This window comes from Pongo pygmaeus, chromosome 3 (genome assembly GCF_028885625.2).
Source record: "Pongo pygmaeus isolate AG05252 chromosome 3, NHGRI_mPonPyg2-v2.0_pri, whole genome shotgun sequence".
Lineage (NCBI taxonomy): Eukaryota > Metazoa > Chordata > Mammalia > Primates > Hominidae > Pongo > Pongo pygmaeus.
The window spans coordinates 174,658,876-174,681,301 of NC_072376.2; the positions used below are offsets into that span (position 1 = coordinate 174,658,876).

The following is a 22,426-nucleotide window of genomic DNA, read 5'->3' on the forward strand; positions in this document are numbered from 1 at the left end:
ATTTAGTTCCCATTTTTTTTTGTTTCTTTTTTTTTTCTTTTATTATTATTATTATTATACTTTAGGTTTTATGGTACATGTGCCCATTTTTAAGATTAGAACAGGCCAGGCACGGTGGCTCACACCTGTAATCCCAGCACTTTGAGAGGCCGAGGCAGGTGGATCACTTGATGTCAGGAGTTCAAGACCAGCCTGGCCAACACAGTGAAGTCATGTCTCTGCTAAAAATATGTAAATTAGCTGTGTGTGATGGCACACACCTGTAGTCCCAGTTAATCGGGAGGCTAAGGCAGGAAAATTGCTTGAACCTGGGAGGCAGGGGTTGCAGTGACTTGAGAACGTGCCACTGCACTCCAGCCTGGGCGACAGAGTGAGACTCTGTCTCTAAATAAATAAATAATTACAAATTAAAAAATAAAAAAAGATTAGCACAGCTATAATGTGTTTTCTTCTTATTTATGGCTAAAACAATTACCTGTTAACTGCATTCTTCACACTGGTAGTTATCTACTACTTGTATATTATTTATATATTTACCAATAAAAATAATTATTAAAGCAGTGTGATCTCAGTGATATTTATAGCCATAACATAGAATAACATTTATTTTCCAAGCCCAGATACCATCAATACATTTGAATACAATAAACATACCACTTCAAAATAGTGGAGATAGATGCATAACCATTTTGAAAAAAAAGAAAGAAAGAAAAAAATCTTGCACCATTAAAATCAAATCCATGAAGCACCTCCAGAACAGCAAAGACCAGAAAATTTTCTCTTCCATTATGGTAATGACTATTCTGGCAAAAATTGCCAAAATCAATTTTTTTTCAGAATTCTGGAAATAGAGAAAGGTTCACAATAGCCCACAGAGTATTTATTCAAAAAGTGGCTGACTCTTAGTAAGAATGGCAAAATTTATGTGGCATTTTAACTTTACTTCCTCAACACCTCTCCACAGCTGCATGGTGGCCTTGAACCAGCCTCCTTAAAACTATGCCAGCTATGAAAATCATCATCCTATAAGACACTGGAAGGGAAAGAGCAGGTCTGAAGCTCCTCCAAGACCTTATCCTGAGAGAATTGTACCTGTTGGATAGATTAGCAGCTCCTCGAAAACGTACATTTTCATGACTTCTTTTTATTTGAGCTTTGAGCAACACTTAAAGCTCACTCTGTGTAAAGAGCCCTACCCCTAATATCTTTTTTTTTTTTTTCTTGTTTTTGAGACAGGGTTCCCAGGCTCTGGAGTGCAGTGACATGATCTTGGCTCACTGCAATCTCTGCCTCCCGGGTTCAATCAATTCTCCTGCCTCAGCCACTTGAGTAGCTGGGACCACAGGAGCACTCCATCACACCCAGTTAATTGTTGGTTTTTGTTTGTTTGTTTGTTTGTTTTTTGAGATGGAGTTTCGCTCTTGTTGCCCAAGCTGGAGTGCAATGGCACGACCTCGTCTCACTGCAACCTCTGCTTCCTGGGTTCCAGTGATTCTCCTGCCTCAGCCTCCTGAGTAGCTGGGATTACAGGTGCTACAGGCTTGTGCCACCACGCCCGGCTAATTTTTTGTATTTTTAGTAGAAACAGGGTTTTACCATGTTAGCCAGGCTGGTCTTGAACTCCTGACCTCAGGTGATCAGGCTGCCTCAGCCTCCCAAAGTGCTGAGATTACAGGCATGAGCCACTACGCCCAGCTAATTTTTGTATTTTTTGCAGAGACAGGTTTTCACTATGTTGGCCAGGCTGAACTCAAACTCCTGGCCTCAAGTGACCCTCCTGCCTCAGCCACCCAAAGTGCTGGGATTATAGGAATCAACCACCACACCTGCCCCCTAAACTCTTTATTGAAATCAGGAAACAACAGCAGTTGTTTAACATTACTTTCTGCAACAGAGATACTAGTTGTAGATAGCAATAGTTTGACTAACAAACATTACAAGATAAACCTGAGGAACGGGTTCTCCGTAGAGAAGTTTGAAGAGTTACATATATTCCTAGGAGTCTAGAAGGCCACACAAATGTGCAGGACTGTGTGCATGCTCAGCAGAGATGTGTGAATCCCTATTCTCTCATCTCTAGCTGTACATAAGACTCTACACAAGCAGAAATTGAAGGCTAAGGCAGAGTTGTGAACTATATAGGAACACTCATACTGTAACACAAAACAGAGATAGGAAACCTCAACAAAGCCTGGGAGACTTACTAATGCAAGGCATTTAATTAAATCCCTGTTCAATCATTAGCTCACCACTAAGAGTGAATCCCAACAGCCACATACAACACACCAAAGAAAAATAGGTAAATTCAACTTCATAAAAATTAAAATCTTCTGCTGCTCAAAAGACATCAAGAAAGTAAAGAGATACCCTATAGAAGAGAGGAAATATTTGAAGAAAATTTATCTGATAAGGATCTTCTATTCAGAATATATAAAGAGTAATTACAATTCAACAATCAAAAAACAAATAGGCTGGGCATGGTAGCTCACACCTGTAATCCCAACACTTTGGGGGCCAAGGCGGGCAGATCACCTGAGGTCAAGAGTTTGAGACCAGCCTGGCCAATATGGGGAAACCTCATCTCTACTAAAAACACAAAAATTAGCTGGGCACGGTGGCACATGCCTGTAATCCCAGCTACTCAGCAGGCTGAGGCATGAGAATTGCTTGAACCCGAGAGGTGGAGGTTACAGTGAGCCAAAATCGTGCCACTGCACTCCAGCCTAGGTGACAGAGGGAGACTCCATCTCAAAACAAAATAAAACAAATAGTCTGATTAAAATAATGGGTAGAGGATTCAAACGAACATTTCTCAAAAGATTTACAAATGAACAATAAGCACGTAAAAGCACGTTCAGCATTACTAGTCACTAAGGATATGCAAATAAAAACCTCAGTGAGATACTACATCATATGCTCTACATTGGTTAAAATTAAAAAAAGACAATTGCAAGTGTTGGAGAGGATGTGGAAAATTTGGAACCTTCACACATTGCTAGTGAGAATATTAAATGGTGCCTCTGCTTTGGATAACAGTTTGGCCACTCCTCAAAAAGCTAAACTAAGTTACTTAGGACTAGCAGTTCATTCTTATGTACATACCCCAAAGAACTGAAAACATGTCTAATACTAACTGTATGCAAATGTGCATAGCTATATACTATTGTATGCAAATGTATGCAAATGCACATAGCTATACTTATTACTCATAAAAGGCAAAAAGTGAAAACAACCCAAATGTCTATCAATGGATGAATGGATAAATAAAATGTACTATATCTATACAATGGAGTATTATTTGACAATAAAAAGGAATAAAGTACTGATATATACCGCAACATAAATAAACCTTTCTTTTCAGCCTTAGGGCCTTTGCATGAATCTTGAAATTAATATGCTAAGTGAAAGAAGTCAGACACCAAAAGCCACAAATTGTACGAGTCTAATTATATGACATGTCCAGAATGACCACATCCATAGACATAGAAGACAGATTTGTGGTAACCAGGGACTGAGGGAATGGGGGAGTGGGAAATAACTGTAAGTCTGAAGTCCTTTTTGGAGGGATGAAAATATTCTAAACTTCGACAGCCATGATGGCTGCACAATTTTGCTAATATACTAGAAAGCACTGAATTGCACACTTTGAATGGACTAATTTTACGGTTTGTGGAGAATATCAGAGTAAAGCTGTTGTTAAAATAAAATCTATATGGAATACTTAAATACAAAAAATAAATATGCCATAATAAAACTATATATATTCTTAGTTAATGAAATCTTCAGTGAGTATGAAAAAATTAGAAATTAGAAATCAAAAAAGAAAGAATAATTGACATATTTATATGAAGAAGAAACACTCTTGCATTCCAAAACACTGCAATCAGTAACAGAAAGCTAATTAACCACAGATTATCAAGACAAAACTCAATGCATTTAATCTTTATTTATAAAGCAGTTATCTGTAAGCCAGATATTACTGTAAACACTTCACAAAAATGGACACATTTCATCTACATACTAAACCTAAAAAACAAGATCTATTAATATTCTCTTACTTTATAGCCAGGGATGCTAAGATGTCAAGTAAGCTACTAGTTCCACTTGGCCTCTAATTGGCAGAGCTAGGATTGGAAACCAGGTAGGTTTACTCCAGAGTCTGTGTTTCATGCTCCCACACCACACTGCCTTCCTTGTCAATCATAAGTTGAACTCAGGGATAAAGACAGGAAAAGGGAACAAAGAGGAAATTCGAGACAAAACGCTCAAAACAAAAGAGGTCAAATACACTACCAGGTTTGAAGAAAAAAGACTGGAAGTGTTTTGAGAGTGCATGTGTCATAGAAGAAAGGCTGGGTAGATCCACTGAAGTTCGAGTCAAAAGACAACATTGTGAAACATGTCAACCCCTGTATTTCCTCCTTTTCTCAGCTGCAGAGAATGAGGATATGAGGTGCTGGTACAGAAAATTATTTTTATTACCATTATTATTATTATCATTATTATACTTTAAGTTCTGGGGTACATATGCAGAATGTACAGATTTGTTACAAAGGTATACACGTGCCATGGTGGTTTGCTGCACCCATCAACTCGTCATCTACATTAGGTATTTCTCCTAATGCTATCCATCCCCTAACCCCCCACTCCCTGACAGACCCCAATGTGTGATGTTCCCCGCCCTGTGTCCATGTGTTCTATTGTTCAACTCCCACTTACGAGTGAGAACATGCAGTGTTTGGTTTTCTGTTCTTGTGTTAGTTTGCTGAGAATGATGGTTTCCAGCTTCATCCATGTCCCTGCAAAGGACATGAAGTCATCCTTTTTTATGGCTGCATAGTATTCCATGGTGTATATGTGCCACATTTTCTTTATTCAGTCTATCATTGATGGGCATTTGGGTTGGTTCCAAGCCTTTGCAATTATTGTGAATACTGCTGCAATAAACATACATGAACATGTGTCTTTATAGTAGAATGATTTATAATCCTTTGGGTATAATCCAGTAATGGGATTGCTGGGTCAAATGGTATTTCTCGTTCTAGACCCTTCAGGAATCGCCACACTGTCTTCCACAATGGTTGAACTAATTTACACTCCCACTAAGAGTGTAAAAGCATTCCTATTTCTCCACATCCTCTCCAGCTTTTTAAGTTGTAATTGGCAAATTTTGAATATACTTTACTATAAATAGTCTTAAAGATTTTTTTCCATATATTTACTCTGAGGATTTACCTTCTAAGAGTTTTTTGTTCATTGCCTCGTCCCAATTTTAATTTTGGGTTTAGAATTTTTCATGTTTATTTCTAAATTTTTAATGTGTTGCTCAGTTTTTAATTGTATATACAATATTTATCAATAAAAAGCAAGCATTTATCTTCACTTCATTTTTGTAAGATGTAAATAATTGTGTCAGCATCTTTTGGTAAAGAAACTGTTTTCCCTCTGAATTGTGATTTTTAAAAAATATTTATATCTTTAAAATATGATAGTATCCACTGACTTACCAATGTTGACATAATAGTACTCCAAAAGCATATCTTATATATTTCTGGCTTTACCTATATTTATGCTAGGTGAATTTCTGTTAAAAATAGCTTCCCTCAAACTGATACCCACTACGGATTTATTGAAAACAAGAACATGATTATGGAGCTATTGAATCTGACCTTGAAAATGATAAAAATATTCTGACAGAGAAAAAAAGATCAGAGAAGAAAAAGAGAGAAAGAGATAAATGGGGGAAGAGGAGAAGGAGGAGGAGGAGTCAAGGCAGAAGGGATGAGGAGAGGGGAGGGAGAAGGGGAGGAAAGCGAGGGAAGGGGAAACATACTGTACACTCTGGCTGTCATACGGTTTAACTGAATATTTCCGTAATAACTCTCAATAAAATAGAAATCCTCAATATCATATTATATAAGATCAATCATACCTCATTTCTACAGCTCCCAGAGGAAACTGTCAGGGTGCCACTCTCACTGATTTGAGAGAAAGCCTTATGAGCTACACAATAGGAGAGGATTTGGAGCTTGAACCTCCACAAAAAGTAACTATTGATACAAACTCCATAATATAACTCCAGCCTTCACCACAGGCTACCATTAAAAACAGGGCTCATACAGACAGAACACTGTTAAGGAACTAAAATGCTAGATAAAAAGACAAAAGGCTGTACCCCACGTGAACAGTAAGCAGATATTTGACATGTTGTAGAGTATAATGGGGGGAAAGCCAAACTTTTGTAGAAATTAACTGAGAAAGATTAGAGTTAAGAGTATTTTAGAAAGATTTTGAGCAAAAAAATAATTACTGATGGCCAGAAAAATAACAGCAAGATATCTAGTCTGCATAACATAGACATAAATGCAGGGCAAGAACGTGTAAAATTCATTACAACCAGAAAATATCATGGAGACCAGATCACAACAAAGAATTCTTTCACTGGACAAGAATAACTAAAAACAATAGTGAAAATTCTGAATATACGTGAATGGCATTTGTGATTGTTTACATTCAAATGTGCAAAACTGTATATTCATATTTTAATGTATATTTTCAGATAATTCTTTTAAAATTTCTTTAAAACCTGAAATAAACCACTTTTCCATACGTTCTATGTAGCTACCTAGAGAATATAGTCTTTCCCTTTCTAGTATAATCAAGATTCCTTCACCCAATGATGTAAAAATTATCCAAGACTACAACTTTTGAAGTGTTTTATTGAAATCTGTGTTATTCCATAACACCAAATCTCTTTTAGTTATAATGCCCTTCTTTCTAAATTACCATATCTAAATTACCATTACCATTTCTAAGGTATATTTGTTGGTTCATGTTTTTATCTCTTTCCTCTAAATGGAATTAAAATATTCCAGCCAAAATTTTCTTTAATAAACAATTTTATAACCTCCTTTTCAGGCAGCTTTTTGAATGACCTAGACTTTAACTAATCCTCTTATCAGTTTGAATAAAGCATAGATCTTTTCAATACATTTAAAATAAAACAGCATATTTCAGTATATTTAAAATAAATAAATATTTATTGAGCATGTAAATATGTCGAGTGCTATGCTGAACAATTTAAATGAAACATGAAATTTTATCATTTAAACAACTTCACAAAAAAGGTCCCATCATTAATCCCATTTTGAAGATAAGAAAACTAAAATATACCGATGTTGAGTAACTTGGTTGAGGTCACCAAACAAGGTGAGGGGTCTCAGATTAACATCCAAATAGACTGCAGAATTTAGCTGTTCTTGTTATATAATTCTTAACACATTCTCTTTTTTTCAGGATTCTCCATTAATCTTAGCCAAGCCTCAAAATTATGTTTTGAGTTTTGTTATATGTATAAAGACATATCAAACCTACTCTTTACCTCCATCCTGATACAGCATTTCTGATATTTTATTTTCTCAGCAGTTTTCTAATCTTAAATAGATCAAAACAAATGTATGATGTTGAGGCTCAGCCATGGTTGAGAGTTATGGCCTAAGAACAGACACTCTGAATTCAGGGACAAAATCTTGCACTTATTCTGAACCCCTGTTACACCTTTATAATCTTACTGCCAATGGACACTCCATAAATATTTCCTCAGAGATTAAATCTTTATGAGCCTCTACACCATTACAGAGTTGCCTTACGGCATTGATGTCTGGAAAGAGTTGACAAGAAAAAAACACAAAATCATTTATTTTGTTGAGTTGATTGTGTATATATTTTTCAAGGTAGTGCAAATGGAAACTTTGGAAAAAATAACATCTGTAGCACATATGTAAAATTGCGAAAATTTTTCTGGCAACTACCAATTGATTATAATCAATTATGTAAGAGTAACAAAACATTTAATAACATACAGATGATGAGCACTGATTAATCAGAATGTACAAGGCAGTAAAAACCAGGTATTGATTATATCAGTACATAACAGCTGAATTTCTGGCCTATATTTAACCACAGGTTTTTAACCATATTGTTTAGATTGCTTCAATATAAAAGATGTTTCATCTGTTATAAAATGGTAAATTTTAAATGTTAGCCCACTTTCTTTTTCATATTATGTTCCTCCTTATAGCTGTAAATTGTATGGTACCAATATTATTTGCACTTTAAATACAGTTTTCTGTATAAAATATGTTTTGATATACACTGACATTAAAGTAACTTATTTTCAAATTCTGAGTTTTCTAGTATATGTTTTTAATTTGCAATACTGTAAAAGCTATTTTCCTAGCTTTTTATGTATACAAAATATATTTTCATAAAATAACAATAAAATAAATTTAAGCAAACTTCTACATATTGAGATTGACTAAAGCAATATTATCTCACAGTAGACAAGATTTTCTAGAAACTATGGATTTTTCTCAGTAGCCTATTTACTAACATACTTAATATAGAATCAGTAAATAACATTGTGAAAATAATAAATTAAATAATATGTTTAATTTGGTAAATACATCATTTTAAAAACTGCTTTCCCTAAAGTAAATCGTTTTATGAATCAATTTAAAATTGATTTAAATATGCAATAGAAAAGAAATGTCAACTAAGATGGATTGAAACTATTTTTTAAAATTATTAAGCAAACAAAAATAAAACAGCTGCGTTCTCTGGTATGAAGGCAAAACCAAAATGATGAGAACTTTGTGTAAAAATATTATTAGATAATAAATGTAAAATAATTAAATTAATTATATTTTATTAAACTTAAGAAAATAATCCTGAAAAAAGGTTTTAATATCTTCAAATTAATTGATATGTTCTCTTCTTGACCACACTTCTCAGAATTCCTTATTGTTAGCATAATAATTTAGGAATAACTACATCTCAGAATAATCAGGGAAAAGGGGAACATTAATGAAAATCCCTACAAGTTCTAAATGGTTGTTGAGGTTCACAAAGTTTTATAAATGTGGTTTGGAATACAATGCAATTCGTTAAAAGTAAAAGGGTCTTAGAAATATGGAAGTTTCTACAGTCACTCTTGAAAAAGTTTTGAATGGAGTAAAATGAGCTGCAGGTATTTCTCCTGTTAGAATAAAAAGAAGACACACCCTTCGCCCAAGAATAAAAAAAAGACATATCCTTCGCCCACTTTTTGATGGGGTTGTTTGTTTTTTTCTTGTAAATTTGTTTGAGTTCTTTGTAGATTCTGGATATTAGCCCTTTGTCAGATGAGTAGATTGCAAAAACTTTCTCCCATTCTGTAGGTTGCCTGTTCACTCTGATGGTAGTTTCTTTTGCTGTGCAGAAGCTCTTTAGTTTAATTAGATCCCATTTGTCAATTTTGGCTTTTGTTGCCATTGCTTTTGGTGTGTTAGACATGAAGTCCTTGCCCATGCCTATGTCCTGAATGGTATTGCCTAGGTTTTCTTCTAGGGTTTTATGGTTTTAGGTCTAACATTTAAGTCTTTAATCCATCTTAAATTAATCTTTGCATAAGGTGTAAGGAAGGGATCCAGTTTCAGCTTTCTACATATGGCTAGTCAGTCTTCCCAGCACCATTTGTTAAATAGGGAATCCTTTCCCCATTTCTTGTTTTTGGCAGGTTTGTCAAAGATCAGATAGTTGTAAGCTGGAAACAATCATTCTCAGCAAACTATCACAAGGACAAAAAACCAAACACCGCATGTTCTCACTCATAGGTGGGAATTGAACAATGACAACACTTGGACACAGGAAGGGGGACATCACACAACGGTGCCTGTTGTGGGGTGGGGGGAGGGGGGAGGGACAGCATTAGGAGATATACCTAATGTAAATGACGAGTTAATGGGTGCAGCAGACCAACATGGCACATGTATACATATGTAACAAACCTGCACATTGTGCACATGTACCCTAGAACTTAAAGTATAATAAAAAATATATATATAAAATAAAAAATAAATAAATACAAAAAAAAGAATAAAAAGAAGACAAGCAGAAGAAGCCTATGGCAGTTGTCCTGAGTAGATACTTGTACAATATGTAGACCCAATGCAATAGGTTATGGAGTGTTTATAGGTTATGAAAAGCTACACAAAAGGGGTAAGAGGTGTCCCTCAAATTCTAGTGTGGAGAAGGTAAAGGAAAGTAGATTAGGCAAAATGAGAATAGTAGTATTTGTAACAATAGCTATAAGAGATCACAAAAGGATCACAAATACAACATACAACATGAACAGTATTCATTGAGAACATGATAACAGTTTATTGAAAGGTATTAAAGAGTATCTTACTCAGTGGAAAAACATGAATAGAACTCAACATTTTAAAGGTATCAATTATTTCTAAATTAATCCAAAATCTCAACACAACTTCAATTAATAAAAATCAACTTGTTGGCTGGGCACAATAGTTCATGGCTGTAATCCCAGCACTTTGGGAGGTCGAGGCGGGTAGATCAACTGAGGTCAGGAGTTTGAGACCAGCCTGGTCAACATGGCAGAACTCCATCTCTACTAAAAATACAAAAATTAGCTGGGTGTGGTGGCGTGCACCTGTAATCACAGCTACTTGGGAGGCTGAGACAGGAGAATAGCTTGAACCCAGAAGGCAGAGATTGCAGTGAGCCAAAATTGCTCCACTGCACTCCAGCCTCAGTGACAGAGTGAGACCCTGTCTCAAAACAAACAAACAAACAAAAAAAAACACATTTTTGAGGAAATCGAAAGTCGATTTAGATTTGTGAGACAGTGTAATAGAGCATGAAAAGCCAAGACAATCCTGAAACAGAAAGAGAAAACAAAGATGATTTCCCTCTACCATATATCAAGACTCATCTACAAGATTAAAACTAAGATGAAGTGGTGTATTAAGATAAAGTGTCTCTGGAAACAACCAATATTCTCAGCTCTCCCTTCTTTCTCTGTCCCAAGAATTAGATAAATGACAAGTATATAGATGATAGACAGATAGCCATGTCACATTTATGATATGTGACAGACATAGCAAGGCAAATTAGTAGAGAAAGACTGGCCTATTAAGTATACAGGGCTGAAGCAACTAGGTAAGTTTAGCCATATAGAAAATTCTGAACTGGACTTCTACCTCACAGCATACACAAAAATCAAGAGCAAAGGAAACAGTACATATATGTAAAAGACAGAACTTTAAATATTTTTGTATAAAATGTAAGAAAATATCTTTATAATCTCAGGTATTTGGATATTGGATGACATTTTAAATTGAGAGACAAAATGAAGAAATCATTTTAAAAGTAATTTACAAATTAAACTGTCAAAATTAAGAATTCTTATTTGTAAAAATACATTATCAAAAAAATGAAACTACAAGCCATAATTGTACAAAGCAACCCATTATCTGTAACTGATAAAGGGAAAAACAAAAGACTAACAATTCAATAGAAAAATGAAGATGTGAAAAGTCATGTCCTGAAAATGAAATCACAAATATCACTTATTTGTAAAAAGATGTTCAATATCACTACTAATCACTAAATCATTAAAATTAAATTTACTGCAACAACGAAACCATTTAAACATCTATTAGATTTACAAAACTAAAATGCCTAATCCCAAGTGCTGACTGATATGTAGAGCAATGAAAAGTCTCATAAACTCAGTGAAATTGTAAATTGGCAAAACCAATCTGTAAAATATAAACTCAAATATGAGCATATTCTACAACTCAGACATATGAATGTACATACATAAATTTTGCTATAGTAATGTTTATAGCATCATTTTTAATAATAAAAATCTGGAAGTAACACCAAGTACAACAGATTAATCACACAACACAATCATGGTGAATAATAAAAACACTGTTTTTATAAAACCACTATTCCGAGTGTTTTAAATATCTGCAGAAAACCACTATTCCAAGTGTTTTAAATATATGCAGAGTCAGATTTGCCATGAAGCTAATAACGTCCAAGTTTATTAAGAGCTCCTCATTTGGACAAGCCCTTTCCAAAGATCTGATAGCAGCTTTGCAATGTGTGTATATGGCCATATATTTCTGTAAAATTTGCAAATATATTTAAGATTTGCTGTAATTTCTTTTCTCTTTGGAAATAAACATCCATTTACATAGCTAATTGTTATTTATAATTTGTATTCTTTCTCCAAAATGTAGGTGACATTGTGCCCATGTACTCCAGAACTTAAAGTATAATAATATAAAAATAAAATAAAAATAAAATTCAAGACAACTCATATAACCTTGGATCATTCCTATCTATATTATTTACGTATTGACAATGCCATATTTACACATAAAGAAACAAATTTCAGAAAGTTTAAGTAACTTCCCTATGATGGTTATTAAGTTCACAGTACAAAATTCAAAACTAGGTCACCTAGCTCTACATTTCACGCTCTGAAATTCCATATTTACATAGCTACAGACATCAACATGAATGTATCCCCAAGCACAATGTCAATAAACACACACACACACAAACAGTATGCCTCCATTTATGTAGCATCCAAAAACAGTCAAAAATAAGCTGTATGTCTTAGGGATGTATACATTTATGGTAAAAATATGAAGAGCAGCAAACAAAGGGTTAACATATAATTCACAGTAGGAGTCATGCGCAGGAGAAGAAGGAGAGTGTAATGAAGAGAAGCCTACAGGAGGCTTCAGATTCATCGGTAAGGGCATATTTTCTAAATGGTTGCAAAGTCTAGATGTATCCTTTTTTTTAATTGTAAGTGACCTACATAAACCGTTGGGTTTGTATAATACTGAAATGCAATAAAAACTGAGTTAGTAAAAAAATCAAAGCAAGCTTTACATAAGTATCTCAAAGTAAATAACTTCCCCTATGTGTACGCAGAATATCCCAGTTTCTTGTTTCCTAAATCAACTTGGATTGTACTCCTTAAAAATTAATGCAAAAAAATCTCATTTAGATTTTAAACTATATTAGTCATGTTTTGAAAGTGAATACAATTTTATTTTGGTTTCATCAAAAATATTCATAATCGAATGGCCCAAAAAACCTAAAATCCTGGTAACTCTTGTATCATTAGTAAACGAATACACATTCCAGACTTCTGGCTTTATCTTGGGATATAAATGGAAAGAGTTTCTATCCAAACAATGAGATGAAGCTAAATAATCTACACAATAATTTCTTTCTGGAATCAATCTGAGTGCTAACTTTGCAGATCAACTGACTATCCTCAAATCCCAGGAACCCTTGTGCCTCTAGAAAGAGACAAGACACCTGCAATTATTCACCTACACTAGGGCATTGGAAGAAAACAAGGCACCATACAAGTAGGTACAAAAAAAATCAACTAAGTTTTTAAAAATAGCTTAAAAGCTGAACTTGCACAAGTTGTGAGAGTATAAAACCCTGGGAGCACAGACATAGAGAACAGTCACTTTTGAAGCCTCTTCTTAATGGACTTCACAATTTGCTCTTCGGAAAGACTGGGGGCAGGAGAGGCATTCCTCATGATACAGGCCTGGTGTTGAGTAACAGCTGATGCTGAGGTGAGAAACAAAACAAAACAAAACAAAAAAACAATTCTTACCTGCATCCTTTCCCCTAGTGACACAAAGTCTTAAATAGCTGGAAAAAAAAAAAAAAAAAAAAAGGCAGCCAATCCTGTCCCTTTCAAAACACGGGTGAAAACCCACTGAGTTTTTAAAAAGAGAAAGACCTTCCTTGTTCCAGAAAATTTAAAATACCCTTACCAATGTGAACAAGGTAGGAACACTGAGAAAATTCTGCTCAACAGGCTCAGAGGCATATAACTACCTAAGGTTGATACTGAGTGAAAAAATGTGTAATACCCCCTTGTCCCGCACCACCCATGCTTGCAAAGAACCAACAAACAGGCAAGAGCAAACTACCCCTGGTAGAGGGACAAGAGCATGAGAAACAACTTCTCTTGGGTGCAGGCTCACAGGGAACACTTAAAACTGAGGATAGACCAGGCACAATCAAGAATTTGATCAATTAATACAGCTCCCACCACAAGCACAAAGTAACACTAAAGGAATAAGTACATTGTAATCACAGTGGCTAACAAAACCAAAACAAGCTTAACTTCTCAATAAAGATCTCCCAGAAAAAGAGGCATGCCTACTTCCAGGCATAAACACTTTAAACTTGGTCTCCACTACCTTGCACAGAATATGTACATTTCAACTAAAAATTATGAGACAAAATAGAAAGAAAAAATCATAGGCTGTTAAGAGACAAAACAATCAATGGAACTAATCTCAAATATAATCCTATTGTTGAAAAAATTAGAAAGTGGATTTAAAATAACTATGATTAATATGTTAATATTTCTAGTGGAAAGACCTGAAGAAATCCATGAATGGATGGGTAATGTTAGCAGAGAAATGGAAAAAGCAAAAAAGTGTTGAAGGACATGCTATAAATAAATAAGACACACACAGAAAACAAAAAGCGTGTGCGCGCGCATGCACACACACACACATACACAGAGAGAGACAGTGAAAGAGAGAGAGAGAGAGAGGATTAATGCATTAATGCCCTTATCAGTAGTCTTGACACACTGAAGAAAAGACTCAGTGAGCCTGAATATAGGTGAATGGACATTATTGAAACTGAAACACAAAGGGCAAATTAGTAGGAAAAAAATAGAATAGGGTATCCAAAAGAAATCAGTCAATATCAGTCTAAAATACGTACAATGGGAATCACCAAAAGAGGGAAAATAGAGATTAGAATATTTGAGATTAGAGATCAGAACTTCTTAAATTCTTAAAAAATAATTAATATTTTAAAAAGCCAGAAATATATTTATACTACAGGGGACCAAAGATAAAGAGAAATGTTTGATTTCCAGAAAAAAGACACACATTACATAAAAAAGGGCAAATGTAAAAATTACAACAGGCTTCTTATCAGAATGTTTGAAAGTCATAAGACAATAAAGACTGACATCTTTAAACTGCTAGGGTATGGATGAAGCAGGGGGTGGGGAGAATTAAGGAACTGTCAGCCCATAATGTCATATACAGCAAAAGTACCTCTGTAGTACGAGAGAAAATCAAATTTTGTTCAGCCAAAAACTGAGAATTCATTAACAGCAAATCTGCATTGTGAGAAATCCTACAGGAAACTCTTCAGGAAGAAGGAATGTAATACCAGAAAGAGAGTTGGATGTGTACAAATAAATAACAACTTCACTTTTTGGTATATTTATAATTTACTATATTAAACAAAAAAAGGTAGTTGTGTACCTATAACCATGTGAAAATAAAATGCATAACAACAACAGGAAAAAAGATGAGAGGAAGGATTTGAGGGTACAGAGCTGTAAGGAGCTGACATGTCACTTCATGTGGAACAGTATATGAAAATAAATAGAAATTATACACACACACATTGGCATACCTTGGAGTTATTGTAGGTGCAGTTTCAGACCATTGCAATCAAGTGAATATGGCAATAAAGAGACCCACACAATTTTTTTTTGGTTTCCCAGTGCATATAAAAAGTTACATTTGCACTATATTATAGTTTATTAAGTGTGTAATAGCATTACTTTTAAAAATGAGGATGGAGTTCCAATCAGATAGGATTGGTAGTGGCTTTATAACAAGAGGAAGAGTTCTCTCTTTCTGTATTTTTCTCTACTTGCAAGCAGCAAGGAAAGGCCATGTGCAAACACAAAGAAAAGGTGGCTTTCTGCCATCCAGGAAAAGAACCCTCCCCAGAATCTTGATATGATGGACCCTAATCTGAGATTTCCAGTCTACAGAACTGAGAGAAAATAAAGTTCTGTTATTAAAGCCACCAAGTCTGTGTTATTTTGTTATGCAGCTCAAGCTAAGATAATACATTTGTTTTTTAAAATATTTTTCAGTGTAGGGAAGAATGAGAGAATTGCACTTAAATTGGGTAATATACACAACATGGATGAGAGCGGAGAATCCAGAATCATATTCAAGAGATAGAACATCTCCGAGACAATAACCAAAGTAAAGGTGTCAACATACCGGAAAAATATTGCTTATAATTTAGAAGAAGCAATGATATGCCCCAAAGATTAAGAAAAATCAGGATGTGGGGCAAAGATGTCAGTTCCCCAGTACAATGCATTTTTTACCTGGCTAAGGGAAATCGGATCACTCGGTCATCTACAGACTTTGTAAAAACTAATCAATCAATTAATTGTACAGGAATAGATCAATAACAAATAAATGCAATTTTAAAAATAATCAGATTCTGATGTCATTATATCTTCAAATCATAAAACTAACCAACTCTTGATATTTGTGCTCCAATAATTTAATTTCTCATTATTTTTTCTATAATATTTGCTTCTTACTTTCAATGTTCATTTTGATAATCATCTTTTCAACATGTTACTGGGTTGATTTTAATATTCAGTTCTCTTAATAGATATTTTAAGGGTCATGGAATAAATTATAAACACATTATTATGCAAAAACCTACTCTTAGCACTGTTATCATGGATCATCAGTTTTGAATCAGAAGAACTCTGGGGTCCTGAATAAAGCAAGCACATCATTTAGGAACCAATCAATCAGAAGATAAAAACCACACGTAACTTGAACATAAAAATTTAAAATAAAAATAAATTATTAACTATAACAGAGAGTTGGAATAATGGAAAATTATCTACTAAAGAGTGAAGGGTACTCTAAAAAATATAAAAATAACAGATATACAACAAACCACCATCCTTTGGAATGACATAGTACTCCCAAGGAACAGACTCTTATCTAGCACTATTGAGATCCAGACTTCTTTGATGAGAGTGGGCATATCTATGACTCGCTGAGTAGTAGAGAAAGTCACTGGGGTTACAAAACCACCCAAGGTGGTACAGGAGGACATTTTTAATGGGAGATGCCCTGTTGGAAACCCTTCAATGAAAAGCCACTCGTCATGTCATTGGAAAAGTCTGCCCATGGGGACTGCTGTGAGCTGCTTTTTATAGAGCACTGTTGGAGTCTAGGGACTGCCTAGGTTTCATGTTCTGCTAGAGCCTGAGCATTGAGGAAGTTGCACACAGTGTGGGAGCCTGCCTAAAAGAACACAACAGAACCAAAAAGAGAAACTCTTTTCCTCATCCATGGTTAAATAGGTGAAATATTTACAGAATCTATGCTTACATATTATTGTGTAGGAGTTATTTCAAGGTGATTTAGAGGATAGAGGCAATGCATTATAACCAGTACCTAAATTTTCAATATATGGCAGGGAAAATGCCAAGCTAAGAAAACAAATGGTCAACTATGTGGTTTACTGCAGGCCACATGTTTTGCTCTGTACTCTTTTTATATCCTACTCACCCACCAATAAGAAGGGGACAGAAAAGGTATTAGCATACAGAAAATAAATTCAGAAGTATGCCAGAGCTGGTTACAGGAGTTTTTCAATTTGTGAAAATTCATTTATTCACATGACTGTATTGTTTTTATACTTAAATAAAAACTTGTAAAACATGCCATAGCACGTAGCCTTCCACAGTATCCATGAACTGAGCCATATTGATACACTTATTTCTTTATACTGTAATTGCCTATTTAATTGCAATGACTTAGTTACATATAATTTTATTTCTAGGCCCTAAAGATATGTAGATCTTAAATACATGCTTGTTAAAAAAAATTGAAGAGTATATCTGTCGTGGAAGTCAACACTTGCAAGCTTTCAAAATACTTTTTTTTCCCAAAAACATCTTAGAGTTTCTCAGTTTTCCTGTAAATGAACACAATTGCCATAATAACTGCTATGAGGAAACTGCCTCCAAGATTATTAATTATTTTATGGTAAAAAACAAATAACCTCTATTTCATTACTAAGTTCTTGTCCTTGCATGAAAGTTACTCGTTGGAGATCCAACTCTTCCCCAAATGACTGAAAATTGAAATGTCTTCACCCTTCAGTGAAGAATCATTTCCTGTCTTCCAAGATAAGTCTTTTCAACAGCGTTGTGAACAAATGAATTACCTTTTGTGGTAGACTGATTTCATTCATGGTCTTAATTGCTTTTCTAAACCATGTCATTTGTTCTGTAACTTTCTGGTCTTTTTTTCTTTGGCTTCGTGCTGCGCTGTGTTAATTTATCTGGCTAAAGTGGTATTAGCAAATGTAATGCAAGCAGAGACTTGGAAAAAGAGAAGTGTGCATTTCTCCTTGTTCTATTATTGCATGACATGGCCTGCTCTCTCTTGGATGATTGCCATCAACATGAAAATCAATTCAGGCTAGCTTACTGGAAGATGAGACACCACGTGGAGTACAGCGAAGATATCTCAGCTGAGGCCATCCAAGACTAGCTGGCTCATAGGTTACCCAACAGTTTAGGAAAGAGTAAATGAGTAAACGCGGCCAGGATTAGTGAAGTTCAATCGAGATCGGCAGAACCTCTAAGCTGACCCCCAAATTTTCCAGAAATAATGATTATCTGTGATTTTTTTTTTTTTTGACGGCGTCTCACTCTGTCGCCAGGCTGGACGGCAGTGGCGCGATCCCAGCTCACTGCAACTTCCGCCTACCGGCTTCAGGTGATTCCCCCGCTTCAGCCTCCCCGAGTAGCTGGGACTACAGGCGAAATTTTTTTTTTATTTTAGTAGAGACGGGGTTTCACCATGTTGGCCAGGATGGTCTCAGTCTCTTGACCTCGTGATCCGCCCGCCTCAGCCTCCCAAAGTGCTGGGATTACAGGCATGAGCCACCGTGCCCGGCCCGATTATCTGTGATTTTAAGTCACTAAATTTTGAAGTAATGTGTCATGTATGTAGCAAAAACTAGTGTACATTTTTTACCTTGAGCTGAGTTTTCTTCCTTACTTGATTACTTTTTAAAAGTTAATTTTGTATTAATTTTTTTCGTTTTCTTAAGAAATAATGTTCAGAGCAATTCACAGGAGTCATTGCATTGGAAAATTGAATTAAGAACCAAAAAGCTGATTCTAAAAGAGATGGTCAGTTGGATTTCTGACTATCTGGAGACCATTTTTCTTCATACCAGCAATGGGAGACTGTGAATCTAAATTGCATTACAAGCAAAATACAGAATATGATGTACCATAAACTTTTAGGGTTATATGGGAAGAGATAAAAATTTAAATTTAAAACTTTATAAATGTTGAGTCCACCAAATGACATAATTGGTTAAAAAATAAGAGTTAAAGAAGTAATACTAGTTATTCAATTTCCTCATTAGGAGAGGTTGCAAGGGTTAAATGAAATGATTTGAAGATTATTCAGAAATGTTTTACAACAAAAAAAGGTGATAACTCAATAATGTATACATACTGACAGTTGGTTTCACAAACAGTGCGCTAACCTGCAAGTTACTAGTAATATAATGAGTCTGAAGACTGTGAATTAGGTAATAATGATAAACAGCTGCAGAAAACTGTACTGTCCATGTTCTCCATTATTATGAAAATGTAGAGAAAAAAAATCTTAAGACTTGGTGATTAGTCCATAAATATGTTATATATGACGAATATATTGCTAAATTTTATAATTCTTTTTTTTCTGTGTGCAGCTAGATGACACTGCTGTTGTTGACCCAGCTGCCTTTTTTAAGTCAGGAGAGAATTGGGAGTTTTGCTGTGCTAATTGCAACACATGACAGCTGAAATACATACCATACTATAAAACTATGGCTTCTTTTCATATTTATGTTATCTGTCTGTTTCTGAGATAAAAACAGCTAAAAGTTTAAAAATGTAGAGTAAAACTTTCTCTAAGACAGTTTGCTTTTTGTCAGAAAATGTTTATTGGGCGCCTGTTCTTTACTGGTCACTAATAAAGACTGCATGGCTTTATTTTCAGATATCCTACGGGAATGGGTAATTTTCTTTTAACTAATCACAGAGAGAAAGATATAATTGGTTTTGAGAACCTGAATAAAGCAAGCTGGTTCTTGTGCCGCTTCTAATCTTAAATCAGTCAACTCACGAGTTCAATGTATGCTTATGTCAAACAAAAGTTATCTATAGTATTCACTGGATGCTGAATATTTGTCATCATTAAATGTTTATTTTCCTATTCTTTCTTTATGTTTCCTTAAGCTATAGTGGATGAAATTCTATAACCACATGTGCATAATGTTTTTTCCAACAGTACTGTGCTTCTTAATGAAGTGTTGTTGCTGCTTTTGTTACCTTTATAACAATTTAAATGCAAGTACTTAGGTTATCAAGTATTTGAAAATAAATACTTGGATCTGAAACTCATCTTTGATACTGACTCATTTTAAGAAATTGGAGAAATTTGTTTCCTTTTTCTAAGCTTCAATTTCCAAATATGCCCAATGGGAATTAAAACATCTGCTCACTCTACCTCACAAGTAGATATCAGGAGCAAATTAAATGATATTTTGGAAAATGCTTTGTAAATTACAATAAAATGTGAAGCAGAAGACTCTTAATCATAAGGAATATATAACTTGTATATCAGCACATCTAGTTTTGCATATATTAAAAATTTCTAAATAGGAATAAACTTTTTAAAGTAACAAGGGGTACCATTTTATAATTGATTCTAACAGTTCACCTCAGTACCAATGATCAACATGTTTTCTTTAATATGACTGGTAAATTTAAGATGTTCTGGAGTTCTTTTATAAGTGAAAGTTGATATTCTTGCTTCCACATGAAAGGACTATTTCTTTAATTGTCTTTTTTGGGGGGAAATAAACAGGCTCAGAAATCTTCTTTGTTAAGAAAAATGTGTAAAAAGAGTAATTGCAAATAAGTTATATTTCATAATTTGCAAATTTTCTACACATTTCTAAAATTACAAAAAACGATAAAGAAAAATCATGATTATGAATCTTTAAAAAATAATATAATAGGTTTCTAGAGTAAATGCAGTATAATTTACAATAATGTAAATATCTATAAAATATTTTACACTTCAGCTTAACATTTGAAGGAGAAAAGAGGATATATGGTGTAATAATAGAAATGTCATATGAGAGTTTTAAATTTCACATTAAAAAACATACTTGATGACTCACTAGACTTTTCTCCTGCAAGTAGGCTCCACCCAAAGTGGTCTCTTTCAAATCTTTCAACTAGCCACAGTCTTTTCCAAATTGGAGTTTTCACACCTGTTGCCTGGTATATATATTCCGAATATCTTCTATGTCCTTGTGATATTACATTAAATCTCCTGTTGCATAACATAAATTAGGTCCCTTTTGTATATTTTATCATATTAACCTATAATTGTATTCTATTTTTAATATAATTATATTAACTTTTACATTTTGTGTGATTATTTGTTAATCGTCTGTCTTGAAGGCCTTATACATGAAGGTAGATGCTGTTTAGTTCACTGTGTTAGTCTCAGCATGCAGCACAATGCCTGGCACATACACAGTGTTTAATGGGCATTTGAATGAATTAGTGAATACATTAATTATAATTTCTTATTGTTTTAGCTCACAGGGATTTATTTGGAAAAAGTATTCTTTAAAAACATTTAAAAATACATAACGCTGAAAACAAGCGTATTTTTATCTTTGACTAGATTTATTACTAAGTGATATATCAATAAGCTTTGCCATTTAGATTTATCAGACTTCCTTGGATAACACCTCCATAGATGTGTATGATTATTTGTATTATTCTGTAATATCATGCTGTAGCATTCCAATTTCCAAACCAACAAATATATGTAAACACTTAAATTATGTATTTCATTGGATTATGTAGCAAAAATTTTATTTAGAGATGATTATCAAACTAAATTTGATTTTAATATCTCACACTGTTAATTTTCCAGATTAAATCAGTTCAAATTGTCAACAACTATGAATGGTCTAATTTTTTTTTTTTTTTTACTTTTAAGCTAATAATTTATCCTGACACAGTTTCATGAATACTGGAAGGAGACATGAGATTCATGGATCAGAGACAAGGTATAGCAAGCAGTGTGAGCTTCATACTTGTATCATTCTTTTTGTCCCATAAGTCCCTTTAGGGCAATGCAAAGCAGCTCAGGTGAATGCTGCCGACAGTAAACAAACCTGTCCTCTCTTCCTCAGGGAGATACTATTTCTGTTTTCAAAGACTGTTTGCTACACATATATTCTCGTAAATATGGTCCGGAACTAAAACTGTGAATGCTCTGCTCACCAGACGTGCAAAAACATGAGGGACTCAGGGAAATTTGTCTCCTAATGTACTCTTCTGACATTAATGTAAATTTTGCAGTTTATACTTTGGAATAATCACTTTATTCATTTTATCTGAGTAGTATGTGTATGTGTCAATTAAAATTTTTTAATTTCAATACAGTAAATTTGAATCTGCTAAATACTGTACTAGAGAAATGTTATACTGGATTATTGAAACTCTTCTTACTAGTAAAAAAAAAGGATAACAATATGAAGTTTAAAAAAATTGAATGTTGGCTTTACTTCCTTCAGATTATATTTCTACAATCAATCATGTTGCACACATTTGTAAAGTGCCCTGTTG

At 34.2% G+C, this 22,426-nt stretch overlaps 1 protein-coding gene across 2 annotated transcripts in view; it reads right to left on the reverse strand.

Moving 5' to 3' along the window:
• Window positions 1-22,426, reverse strand: part of FSTL5 (follistatin like 5) — an 814,279-nt gene that overhangs the window by 202,656 nt on the left and 589,197 nt on the right. The gene's annotated exons all lie outside the window — the stretch shown is intronic.